We start from the raw sequence: 13538 nt of genomic DNA, 5'->3' as shown, positions 1-13538 counted from the left end.
TGCGGGTTCGCGGTGCGTTTGCGGGTTGAAACCCTATCCCACCGCCGCCGTGTCTCTCCGCAATTCATCACTCCTCTACTCACATTTCTTGCCGCCGGTGAGCCGCATCCCGCCTCCAGCTGCCATGTGGGGCCGCATGTGGGGCTCTGGCCGCGGCTCCGAGAGTAGATCCGGCGGCTGCGGCGACCCTGAGCGCGAGAGGCGTGTCCGCTCGGATGGCGCGAGGAAGTGGACGAACCGGGGCCTCTCGCCGTCGGCGAGCTTCCGCGTCCGCGAGGTGGAGGAATACGACCATTGGCACGGGCGTACGCCCTCCTCCGTCGCGGGCTCGTCTCTGCGCGAGATCTTCCCACACGGCGAGCTCTTCTTCTTCCGGCGCAAACCTTGTCCCCGTGAAGGGGGAGTGGTCGGAGGAGCTGGAGGAGATCGAGGTCGTCGCCGTCAAGCAGGAGCCCGAGGAGATTGTGCGCCGCGGTGTCATCCGGCCCGAGGACTTCGTCTCCGATGACGATGCGGTCGCAGCCGCCATAGCCGAACGCAGCTTGCGCGAGGAGGTGGAGTGCCGGCGCCACCAGAAGGAGCTCGACGACCCTCGTGTTCCAGCATGCGGTCGCGGCAAACCTTCTCGCCAAGGAGAAGGACGATGAGTGGCGCTGCATCCGCAAAGAGCAGAAGCAGAAGTACATCGACCTCGACAGCTCCGACGAGGAGGATTGAGCTCCTCCACCGCGTCGTCCATGGCCGCGAGCTTGCCGCCATGAGATCCCCACCCCCTCTAGTACTAGTAGTGCATGTAGTATATAGTATGAACTAGGTTTGTAATGAATTAGTGTTTGATCATGTATTATATGTAGTATGTGATGAACTATTACACTTGCAATTTCTCCCGCGAAACTTTTATTTTAAAATTATGCAGTTTCATATACGATTTCTGCTTGGGTGTGCACATTTTTGACCCGTAAACGAGATATACGTCGAACTGCAAACGCGTTTTACGGGTCGGGATTTTGCGGGGTCTGCTAAAGTTACTCTAAACGTAAGACGCGTGTCCCATGCCGTGTCCAACTGCATGCATGCATGCACTCTGCGCACTCTTGGCAGCCACGACTCACGAGTGGTACTTTTCTTTGCCTTGGCTTCCTCGTGCCTTCCTCGTGCATGTTATTGTATAGCAATGTTGATATCGGTCATGTTGCTGGTGAGATCGAGATTTGGAGAGAGAGAGAGCGCGCCGCGCACGCCCGAGAATCATGCAAAGGCAAAGGCTGGATGGCTCCATACGCTAATCTGTGAGAGTCTCCGCCCGGTATACTGTACGTATTAAACAAATGGGTTGCCGTTTAGCTAAGTAATTCGGGTAGCAACCACGTGCATGTTATCTGTCGGTCGCGCTGTGTATTCGCGAAAGGAAGGCGTCTAGTAGTTCTGTAAAATGCCCGCGGCTAGCTCCTATGTATATATCGACTTGGAAATAAAGCCATCATTGTTGTTAGAAACAAGGTATGCAATTGGAGCGAGGGGGCGCGACCTAGCTCCCGCGACGCTAGCTGCGACTCCAGCGCCGCCGCGGCTGCGGCTGCGGCTGCGGCTGCGGCTTAGCTCGCCTCCCGTCCTCCACCACTGACCATGGCCTCCTCCCCCACCACCAACCACGCCCTCTCTGATCCCTCCCCAGCCACCAACCCCCCACCCCCACCCCACACCTCCCCTCCGTCCTAGCTCCCCTGCCGATCCAGATCCAGAGCTGTTGACTGCCGGTGCTGAGGATGAAGACGGGGACTCTCTCACGCGCTCCGAGGGTTGCCCTGGGATCCTCCCTCCGCTCAAGCTGCCACCACCTCCAGATCGGCTCCCCTCGAATTTCACGCCGCCGGTGGTGACCGACGCATCGCGGGCATCTACGGAGAAGTGGTGGGTGGAAGTCGGGGGCCAGCATCGCCGGAGGTTGGGGAAGCTATCTACCCCACCCCGCAAAAGAAGGAGACCGACCGAGCCCTCGCTTTCAAGCGGAGAGCTTATGGGCTCTGCTTCCGTTGCTTGGAAGAGGACCACTTCGTCGCCGACTGTCGTGGGCCTGTCACCTGCCTGGGCTGCGGCCGCTCTGGGCATCGCGAGCGTGGCTGTCCGAACCGCCTCCCTGCCAGCCATGGTCATCTCAACAGCGCCCTGTTGCCGCCGGCTGCTCCTCGCCTCCCCAAACACCCGCCCCCAGCTCCTTCACTGCGGTTGCAGAAGCGCTCGTGGGCCTCTGTTGTTGCCGCTCCGACTGGGCTCGTTCAAGGGGTCCCTTGTAGCAAATCTGGCGCCCCTTGTTCGGGTCTGTCCGACCCCGACGAGTCGACCTTGGCTGCTGATTTGGGGCTGCTGAAACCCCTCTTTACAGCTCAGACCGAGGCGCTGCGCGCCGAGTTGCAGGCTCTGGTTACCGCTCATGCGGAGGATGTAGTTCAACCCCTCCGCGACATGGCCGTTGCTCTGCAGGGTTGGGCAGCCCAGGTCTTGGGCCTCTTGGAGCGGTTGGAGGCTATCAGTGGCAAACTTGTTGGTTTGCCGGCCTTCAATTAGTCTCTTGAGGCGCGAGAGGGAGGGAATATGGGGAACGGTGGGTGATTTTCTTCCTTGGCGCCTTTGGATTTGCCTCCACCCTGGTGCGAGCATGAGGAGACGGCGCCCTTTGTTGTTGCCGATGGTAAAGATGTCAGTGAGGCGGGAGTGGCTGGGTGCTTGTCTGAGGTTCTGGCAACTATGGCGCTACCTGCAGATGTTCTTCCTGTGGTGGATGTAGTTCTGCATGAGATGGTAATTCAAGGTGAGGAGGAGCAAGCTAAGGTTGCTGAGATAGTACATTGAGCAATGATATGGAGCATATTGAGGTGGCCTTGCCGGATGGTTTGGTTGGCGAGGTGTTGTTATGACGTTCGGACACACCATTACGCTGTGGTGTTTCATGTGGCGTGAGCTGTGAAACCATTCCACATTATTTTTAAATGAAGGCCAAACTCATAACTCAAATATTCTTCTCCATGATCAAATCGTAGAAACTTTATTTTCTTGTTACGATGATTCTCCACTTCACTCTGAAACTCTTTGAACTTTTTTAAATGTTTCAGACTTGTGTTTCATTAAGTAGATATACTCATATCTGCTCAAATCGTTTGTGAAGGTCAGAAAATAACGATACTCGCCACGAGCATCAACACTCATTGGATCACATACATCGGTATGTATTATTTCCAGTAAGTCAGTAGCTCGTTCCATTGTTCCAGAGAACGGAGTTTTAGTCATCTTGCCCATAAGGCACGGTTCGCAGGCATCAAATGATTCATAATCAAGTGATTCCAAAAGTCCATCTTTATGGAGTTTCTTTATGCGCTTTACACCGATATGACCCAAACGGCAGTGCCACAAATATGTTGCACTATCATTATAAACTTTGCATCTTTTGGCATCAATATTATAAATATGTGTATCACTATGATCAAGATTCAATAAACCATCAACATTGGGTGTATGACCATAAAAGGTTTTATTCATGTAAACAGAATAACAATTTATTCTCTATCTTAGATGAATAATCGTATCGCAATAAACATGATCTAATCATATTCATGCTCAACGCAAACACCAAATAACATTTATTTAGGTTCAACACTAATCTCAAAAATATAGGGAGTGTGCGAAGATGATCATATCAATCTTGGAACCATTTTCAACACACAACGTCACTTCACCCTCAACTATTCTCTGTTTATTTTGTAACTCCTATTCCAAGTTACTAATCTTAGCAACCAAACAAGTATCAAATACCCAGGGGTTACTATAAACACTAGTAAGGTATACATCAATAACCTGTATATCAAATATACCCTTGTTTACTTTGCCATCCTTCTTATTCACCAAATATTCAGGGCATTTCCGCTTTAAGTGACCATTTCCTTTGCAGTAGAAGCACTCAGTTTCAGGCTTTGATCCAGCTTTGGGCTTCTTCACGGGAGTGACAACTTGCTTGTCATTCTACTTGAAGTTTCCTTTCTTTTCCTTTGCCCTTTTCTTGAAACTAGTGGTCTTGTCGATCATCAACACTTTGATGCTCTTTCTTGATTTCTACCTTCGTCGATTTTAACATCAAGAAGAGCTCAGGAATCGTTTTCGTCATCCCTTGCATACTATAGTTCATCACGAAATTCCAGTAACTTGGTGATGGTGACTAGAGAACTCTGTCAATCACTATCTTATCTGGAAGATTAACTCCCACTTGATTCAAGCGATTGTAGTACCCAGACAATCTGAGCACATGCTCACTGCTTGAGTTATTCTCCTCCATCTTTTAGCTATAGAACTTGTTAGAGACTTCATATCTCTCAACTCGGGTATTTTCTTGAAATATTAACTTCAACTCCTAAAACATCTCATATGGTCCATGACGTTCAAAACGTCTTTGAAGTCCCGATTCTAAGCCGTTAAGCATGGTGCACTAAACTATCAAGTAGTCATCATATTGAGCTAACCAAACGTTCATAGTGTCCGCATCTGCTCCTGCAATAGGTCTGTCACCTAGCGGTGCATCAAGGACATAATTCTTCTGTGCAGCAATGAGAATAAACCTCAGATCATGGACCCAGTCCGCACCATTGCTACTATCATCTTTCAACTTAGTTTTCTCTAGGAACACATATAAAACATAGGAAGCAACAATGCGAGTAATTGATCTACAACATTATTTGCAAAATGCTATCAGGACTAAGTTCATGATAAATTTAAGTTCAATTAATCATATTACTTAAGAACTCCCACTTGGATAGACATCCCTCTAATCATCTAAGTGATCACGTGATCCAAATCAACTAAACCATAACCGATCATCACGTGAAATGGAGTAGTTTTCAATGGTGAACATCACTATGTTGATCATATGTACTATATGATTCACGCTCGACCTTTTGGTCTTAGTGTTCCGAGGCCATATCTGCATATGCTAGGCTCGTCAAGTTTAACCTGAGTATTCTGCGTGTGCAAAACTGGCTTGCACCCGTTGTAGATGGACATAGAGCTTATCACACCCGATCGTCACGTGGTGTCTGGGCACGAAGAACTTTGGCAACGGTGCATACTCAGGGAGAACACTTTTATCTTGAAATTTAGTGAGAGATCATCTTATAATTCTACCGTCAATCAAAGCAAGATAAGATGCATAAAAGATAAACATCACATGCAATCAATATAAGTGATATGATATGGCCATCATCATCTTGTGCTTGTGATCTCCATCTCTGAAGCACCGTCATGATCACCATCGTCACCGGCACGACACCTTGATCTCCATCGTAGCATCATTGTCGTCTCGCCAACTATTGCTTCTACGACTATCGCTACCGCTTAGTGATAAAGTAAAGCTATTACAGGGCGATTGCATTGCATACTATAAAGCGACAACCATATGGCTCCTGCCAGTTGTCGTTAACTCGGTTACAAAAACATGATCATCTCATACAATAAAATATAGCATCATGCCTTGACCATATCACATCACAACATGCCCTGCAAAAACAAGTTAGACGTCCTCTAGTTTGTTGTTGCAAGTTTTACGTGGCTGCTACGGGCTGAGCAAGAACCGTTCTTACCTACGCATCAAAACCACAACGATAGTTCATCAAGTTAGTGTTGTTTTAACCTTCTCAAGGACCGGGCGTAGCCACACTCGGTTCAACTAAAGTTGGAGAAACTGACACCCGCTAGTCACCTGTGTGCAAAGCACGGCGGTAAAACCAGTCTCGCATAAGCGTACGCGAAATGTCGGTCTGGGCCGCTTCATCCATCAATACCGCCGAACCAAAGTATCACATGCTGGTAAGCAGTATGATTTGTATTGCCCACAACTCACTTGTGTTCTACTCGTGCATATAACATTTACGCATAAAACCAGGCTCTGATACCACTGTTGGGGAACGTAGTAATTTCAAAAAAATTCCTACGCACACGCAAGATCATGGTGATGCATAGCAACGAGAGGGGAGAGTGTGTCCATGTACCCTCGTAGTCCGAAAGCGAAAGCGTTAGCACAACGCGGTTGATGTAGTCGTACGTCTTCACGATCCGACCGATCAAGTACCGAACGCACGGCACCTCCGAGTTCAGCACACGTTCAGCTCAATGACGTCCCTCACACTCCGATCCAGCCAAGCTTTGAGGGAGAGTTCCGTCAGCACGACGGCGTGGTGACGATGATGATGTTCGACCGACGCAGGGCTTCGCCTAAGCACCGCTATGATATTATCGAGGTGGATTATGGTGGAGGGGGGCACTGCACATGACTAAGAGATCCAAGGGATCAATTGTTGTTTTCTAGGGTCCCCCCTGCCCCCGTATATAAAGGAGCAAGGGGGAGGCCGGCTGGCCCTATGGAGCGCGCCAAGGAGGGGGGAGTCCTCCTCCTAGTAGGAGTATGACTCCCCTTTCCTAGTCCAACTAGGAAGAGGGAAGGGGGAAGGAAAGAGAGGGAAAGAGGAGAAGGAAAGGGGGGTGCGCCCCCCTCCCCTAGTCCAATTCAGACCGCTCATGGGAGGGGGCGCACCACCTCCTGGGTTGATGCCCTCTCTCTCCCCTAAAGCCCACTAAGGCCCAATACTCCCCCCGGGGGTTCCGGTAACCCCTCCGGCACTCCAGTTTTCTCCGAAACTACCCGGAACACTTCCGGTGTCCGAATATATTCGTCCAATATATCGATCTTTACGTCTCGACCATTTCGAGACTCCTCGTCATGTCCGTGATCATATCCAGGACTCCGAACTAGCTTCGGTACATCAAAACACAAAACTCATAATACCGATCGTCACCGAACTTTAAGCGTGCGGACCCTACGGGTTCGAGAACTTTGTAGACATGACCGAGACACATCTCCGGCCAATAACCAATAGCGGAACCTGGATTCTCATATTGGCTCCCACATATTCTACGAAGATCTTTATCGGTCAAACCGCATAACAACACACGTTGTTCCCTTTGTCATCGGTATGTTACTTGCCCGAGATTCGATCGTCGGTATCTCAATACCTAGTTCAATCTCGTTACCGGCAAGTCTCTTTACTCGTTATGTATTGCATCATCCCGCAACTAACTCATTAATCACATTGCTTGCAAGGCTTATAATGATGTGCATTGCCGAGAGGGCCCAGAGATACCTCTCCGACAATCGGAGGGACAAATCCTAGTCTCGAAATACGTCAACTCAACAAGTACCTTTGGAGACAGCTGTAGAGCACCTTTATAATCACCCAGTTACGTTGTGACGTTTGGTAGCACACAAAATGTTCCTCCGATAAGCGGGAGTTACATAATCTCATAGTCATTGGAACATGTATAAGTCATGAAGAAAGCAACAGCAACATACTAAACAATCAAGTGCTAAGCTAACGAAATGGGTCAAGTCAATCACATGATTCTCCTAATGATGTGATCCCGTTAATCAAATGACAACCCATGTCTATGGCTAGGAAACTCAACCATCTTCGATCAACGAGCTAGTCAAGTAGAGGCATACTAGTGACACTATGTTTGTCTATGTATTCACACATGTATTATGTTTCCAGTTAATACAATTCTAGCTTGAATAATGAACATTTATCATGAAATAAGGAAATAAATAATAACTTTATTATTGCCTCTAGGGCATATTTCCTTCACATCCGAGCGCCACACCAGTGAGCACTACAAAAAATCTAAACTAAACTACTAGCCGATGCGGAAGCACCGAGATTCCCTCCCCGCCATTGGCCACCAGAGTGGTAGGGAGAGGGGAGGCAAATCCATGGGCTCAACAGTGAAGCTGGAAGGGATAGTTTGTCCTAGCCTTGGCGCCAAGGGGAAGGGAGAGAAACACTTGGAGAAAAAGTTTTGAATAGGCGTAGTTGACAACTTGCATGAAAAATGAATAGCCATTGTTGGTTGGTAGAGTTTTTATTTTTATTTTTGCGGGGGTGGTATAGGGGTTTCTTGAATTAATGTTTTGTTCTAAATTGATTTTAAATTCATTTTAAGTATATTTCTTCATGAAAGCATGCACAATGGCTGAAGTGATGGAAAGTGGAAACTTTTAATTTTGGAACATTGCCCTAACTTCATTTTTCTCCACGTGTTAATGGGATATACTGTACTATTTTTTTCAAGCTGTATCTGTTACAAATTACTAGTGGCATCTCTCTTTTTCTAACTAAAATCTAGGTTATGTTGTTTTGCAAATTACTTACCATGATCAATTTTTAGGGTTATGATTTTCTTTCCTTTTCTTTTGTGCTTATAATCTTTTCGAGTTGGTGATAAGTTCACTTATCCCACTCATGTGTTATTAGCATCGATACACGGTTGTCAACGATTACAAGGACTGAAGGACCTAGGCTAGTGATGCTTAAGAGCATCTACAGCCGGACGCCCTAAACCGGCCTCAAACACTCAGGCGGCCCCGCCCGATCACTGACCGGTCATCAAAATCGAACCCAAATGGACGTCTCAAACGGGCCTCAAATGTTAGGGCTGACCGGCACCCCTCATATCCAGCCCAAATATGGGGCGGATATGGGGGCGCTCGGGCGCGCCCTCCTCATTGGACTAACGGCGAGTTCCTATGCGGAATCGCCCGGAAACCTGGCAGTCCAAAGCTCATCTCCTTCGTCAGACCAATGTCGCCATGTGGCGCTGCTCCGGCGAGTCGCGTAGTGCCTAGCCCGGCTATTAAATCAACCATCGGCACCGAAACCCTACCATGCACATGTTCCTCCGCCTGTCCGCCGCCGCCGCCACTTTCCATTCCCCGTCCGCCTAGTAGCCATGCCTCCACGCCACCGGATGAGGAGCTACCCATTTCTAATGCCAGAGCATCGGCTGGAGCTCCTTGAGTAGATCCAGACAAGGCGGGAAACCCGGACACTACTAGGAAAAGGGCTATAGATGAAATGGCCACTAATGGCGCACCAGACATGTGGTGCGCCACTACTATATAGTAGTAGTGGCGCACCATGTGCTGGTGCGCCATTAGTGTGAAAGACACTAATGGTGCACCAGACACTTGGTGCGCCACTAGTAACAAATTTTATTTTTGTTTTCTGGTGCGCCACTAGTAACAAATTTTATTTTTGTTTTTCCAAACATACTAATGGCGCACCAGGGCACAGTGCGCCATTACTAGTTCTAACTAGTAATGGCGCACCGGCCACATAGTGCGCCACTACTATATTTTTTTTTTGCAAAACTACTAATGGCGCACCGGGGAATAGTGCGCCATTACTAGTTAAAACTAGTAATGGTGCACTGTGCCATGGTGCGCCATTAGTGTATATTTTTTTAATTATTTTTTTGCAAAACTACTAATGGCGCATTTGTAGGTGGTGCGCCATTAGTAACCTGGGACCAGCTAGATATTTTGGACAGCCACACCTACCCACTCACTTTCCCCACTTCATTCTCTCCACCTCCTCCTCCAAGCTTGTCTCGGCTGCCTCCTCCTCCTCACCTTATTTGCACCATAGATTCAACCAAATTAAGTGGTTAAATTACCTTTTTTTATAGGTAAGTAAGGGGGAAGCTATCTTTATGTTGTTCTCCCTCCAACAACGTGCACATGCACTTTTTATGGCCTAGCTAGATCTATGTATGTTTGTGGTGTTGCATATGTTTGTGGTGTTGTATATATGTTTATGTTTGCAGGTACCGGTATTTGAAATGCGATAGTTGCCAATATTTTGTCGGAATGTTGATTCATTTCCGTTTCGGCCAGAATTTTGGCACTACGCATTCTTTTTGGTCCTATTTTTAGGGAAAGTCATGCCAAATTTTTTCTTGGTTCTAAAATATCGCTTTGCTCTACCCCGCAGGCGACCATGGTCCGCACGATGACCGAAGGCATCGTAAATAGGTTTTTGAGCTCCGCGAAGGCCGAGATGCTTCAAAAGAACAAGACGGAGATAAGATGTCCGTGTCAAAGATGCAAGCTGAAGAGCCTTATTGCGGACCCGGATTCCGGGCAGGTGTGGGACCACCTGCTCTTGCGTGGTTTCATGGATGGCTATCGGTGGCAAGGTGATGAAGATGACTATGAAGTCGTCCATGGGGGCCAGGCAAGAAATGAGGAAGGGCAGCAAGACAACCACTGCGGCTCGGGCGGGTGAGAAGACGAAGAATCTCCAGGACATGATCACGATGGTGATGCTGTACACAGTCATCATGTAGAAGATGCCAGACATGATGATGAGGAAGATGCCGGAGCAGACGAAGGGCATGATCATGAAGATGAAGATGCCTGCAGAGCAGACGACGATGGACCATCGATGGGCTGGGTGCAGGACCCTCATATTCAAGAGCTGCTTCTCAAGCAAATGGATAACGCAAGAGCTGCCGCCCGAGAGAAAGCCAAGCTGGATCAACTGGAGATAGACGCAGTTACTCCATTGTATGAAGGATGCAGGCCCAAGGATACCCGCCTGAAAGTAACGCTGATGTCTCTCGAGATGAAGGTAAAACACAAAATGACCGACGCATGCTTCGACGAGAACATGTCATTCTGGCATGAACGTCTTCCCAAGGGGAACAAGTGCCCAACCAGTTTCGAGGAGGCGAAGAAAATAGTGTGTCCTCTGGATTTACCGCACGTGAAATGCCATGTGTGCATGAACAATTGCATCATTTATTGGGACGAGCATGCGGAGTCTATGTCCGGTGTGCGGCGTCACTCGATACAAGAAGTGGAAGAAAGCTCCTTGAAAAGTGGTGTGGTACTTTCCGATCACTCCTCGTCTGCAGCGGTATTTCGCGGACCCTAAGGTAGCAAAGCTCCTGCATTGGCACGCGGATACGGAGGAGAAGAAGCAAGAAGATGACGCAAATGATCCGGAGATTAAAAAAAGACAAGATGCTGAGTCACCCTAAGGATGGGAGCCAGTGGCAAGCGTTGAACTTCGAACACCCAGAATTTGGGAAGGATCCAAGGAACATCGTGCTGGGCGCGAGCACCGATGGAGTCAATCCGTTTGGCAGCCAGAGAAGCACACATAGCACCTGGCCTGTGTTTGTGTGGATGTACAACCTTCCCCCCTGGTTGTGCATGAAGAGGAAGTACATTCACATGAGTATGCTAATTGAAGGGCCAAAACAACCAGGGAACGACATCAATCTGTATCTGGGGCTGCTGAAAGAAGAGCTAGACACGCTGTGGAATACGTGGGACGCCGCAGAGAAAGAATATTTCCCTATGAGAGCCGCACTGATCACGACGGTGCACGACTATCTCGGTTACGGATATCTCGCGGGGCAGGTGGTCCACAGATTTTCTGGATGCGTCAGGTGCATGGATGACACAACGTATTGCCAGCTAGATAGAGATCCCGGTTCTACGAAAACCATGTTCATGGGACATCGAAGGTGGCTTCGCGACGATGACCCGTGGAGGAAACGCAAGGATCTGTTCGATGGTGAAACCGAACCCCGAAGACGCCCGCGTACGAGGAGCGGCAAGGAAATAGACGAGCTGTTGAAAAATTGGAAAGATTGCCCACTGTCGGGAAAGAAGCAACAGGCGCCAGAGGTGGGAAAGAAGCGAAAGGCGCCAGAGCCGCTGCTGAAGGTATGGAAAACGAGGTCTGTTTTCTGGGACTTGCCGTACTGGAAGATCCACCGTGTGCCTCACAGCCTTGATGTCATGCATATCACGAAGAACGTGTGCGAGAGTCTGCTTGGTACCCTGCTCAACATGCCAGAGAGGACCAAAGATGGGCCGAAAGCAAGGGAAGACTTGAAATGAATGGGCATCAGAGAGGAGCTTCACGCTAATGATGATGATGATGAGGCGAAGCAGGACACGGAAAGTCGTCGCAAAGGCAAAAAGGCCAAGAAGACTGGAAATGACTTCCCTCCCGCATGCTTCACTCTAAGTCAGGAGGAGATCAATCAGTTTTTCACCTGCCTCGTAGGAGTAAAACTTCCTTACGGTTACGCGGGGAAGATAAGCAGATACCTAGACCCAGTGAAGCAGAAGTTCAGCGGGATGAAGTCTCACGACTGTCACGTGCTGATGACGCAGATACTTCCAGTTGCAATCCGTGGGATCATGGACGCGCACGTCTATGAAACGCTATTTGGCCTATGCAACTTTTTCGACGTCATCTCTCGGAAGTCGGTTGGCGTGAGGCAACTCAGAAGGCTACAGGAAGAGATCATGGTGATACTATGCGAGCTTGAGATGTACTTCCCGCCCGCATTCTTCGACGTTATGGTGCATCTGCTGGTCCATATCGTGGAGGATACCATCCAACTCGGGCCGACGTTCCTGCACAGCATGATGCCGTTCGAAAGGATGAATGGTGTCATCAAAGGATACATTCGCAACATGTCACGTCCAGAGGGAACCATAGCCAGGGGCTTTCTGACCGACGAGTGCATCTCCTACTGCACGAATTATCTAGGCATCGAGAACCCCGTTGGTCTACCCGTCAACAGGCACCTCGGCAGGCTCGCTGGATGAGGTCACCGTGAGGGTCGCCGCGAAATGCATGTCGACTTCGAGGGTCGACTCGCCAACTTTGAAAGAGCAAACCTCGTCGCGCTACAACACATAGACGTGGTCGATCCTTGGGTGGTAGAGCACAAAACCTTTATTGAGAAGACGTACAATGACCGAGGCCAACAGAGGACGGGCGGAGATATAATCAAAGAGCACAACTCATGTTTCACGCGTTGGTTCAAGCAGAAGCTTCTGTCGTACCCTTTACATGAGGATTCTTCTGCGGAAGAACAACTCATATTCGCCTTGTCACAGGGCGCCGAGCACAACCTGATGACGTATGAGGCGTACGATATCAACGGCTACACATTCTACACCGAGGGAAAGGACATGAAGAGCAATGGTTATCAGAACTCCGGGGTAACGATGGAATCCTACACCGGTAACGACAAGGACAGATACTACGGAAGGATCGAGGAGATCTGGAAGCTGAGCTACGCTGGAGAGAAGGTCCCGATGTTCCATGCAGATGGGCCAAGAGCGTCATAAAAGAAGACCGGTATTTCACCACCATGGTTATACCCGAAGCCAAATCCAAGACCGCGGGCGCAAACGTCACCGCGAAAAATGAGCCATGGGTACTGGCTTCCCAAGTGGACCAATGCTTCTTCATTACCGACCCGCCAAAGCCCAGTCGTGTTGTCGTGAGGAGAGGCAAAAGGAAGATCATCGGAATGGATGGAGTCGCCAATGAGCAAGACTTCGACAAGTACGGCGACCCGAAGATGGAACATGACGACGACGATGAAGTATCAGCATACACCACAAGAAGAAGCAGGACCACCCTACCTAAAGGACGTCCGTTCAAGAGAAGAACTCCATTTACGAAAAATAAGGGCAAGAAGATTGTGAACAAATAGCTAGCTAAGATCGATTGTATTTAAATTGTAGCCTTCATTTCTCGATTGTATTTCATGGGCACTTTTTGAACTCATGAATATTTTTAAATTTCATGGACACTCGATCTCGATCCCCCTCCATCTCGATCACTATC

This window comes from Triticum dicoccoides, chromosome 3B (genome assembly GCF_002162155.2).
Source record: "Triticum dicoccoides isolate Atlit2015 ecotype Zavitan chromosome 3B, WEW_v2.0, whole genome shotgun sequence".
Taxonomy (NCBI): domain Eukaryota; kingdom Viridiplantae; phylum Streptophyta; class Magnoliopsida; order Poales; family Poaceae; genus Triticum; species Triticum dicoccoides.
This window is presented reverse-complemented; position numbering follows the sequence as displayed.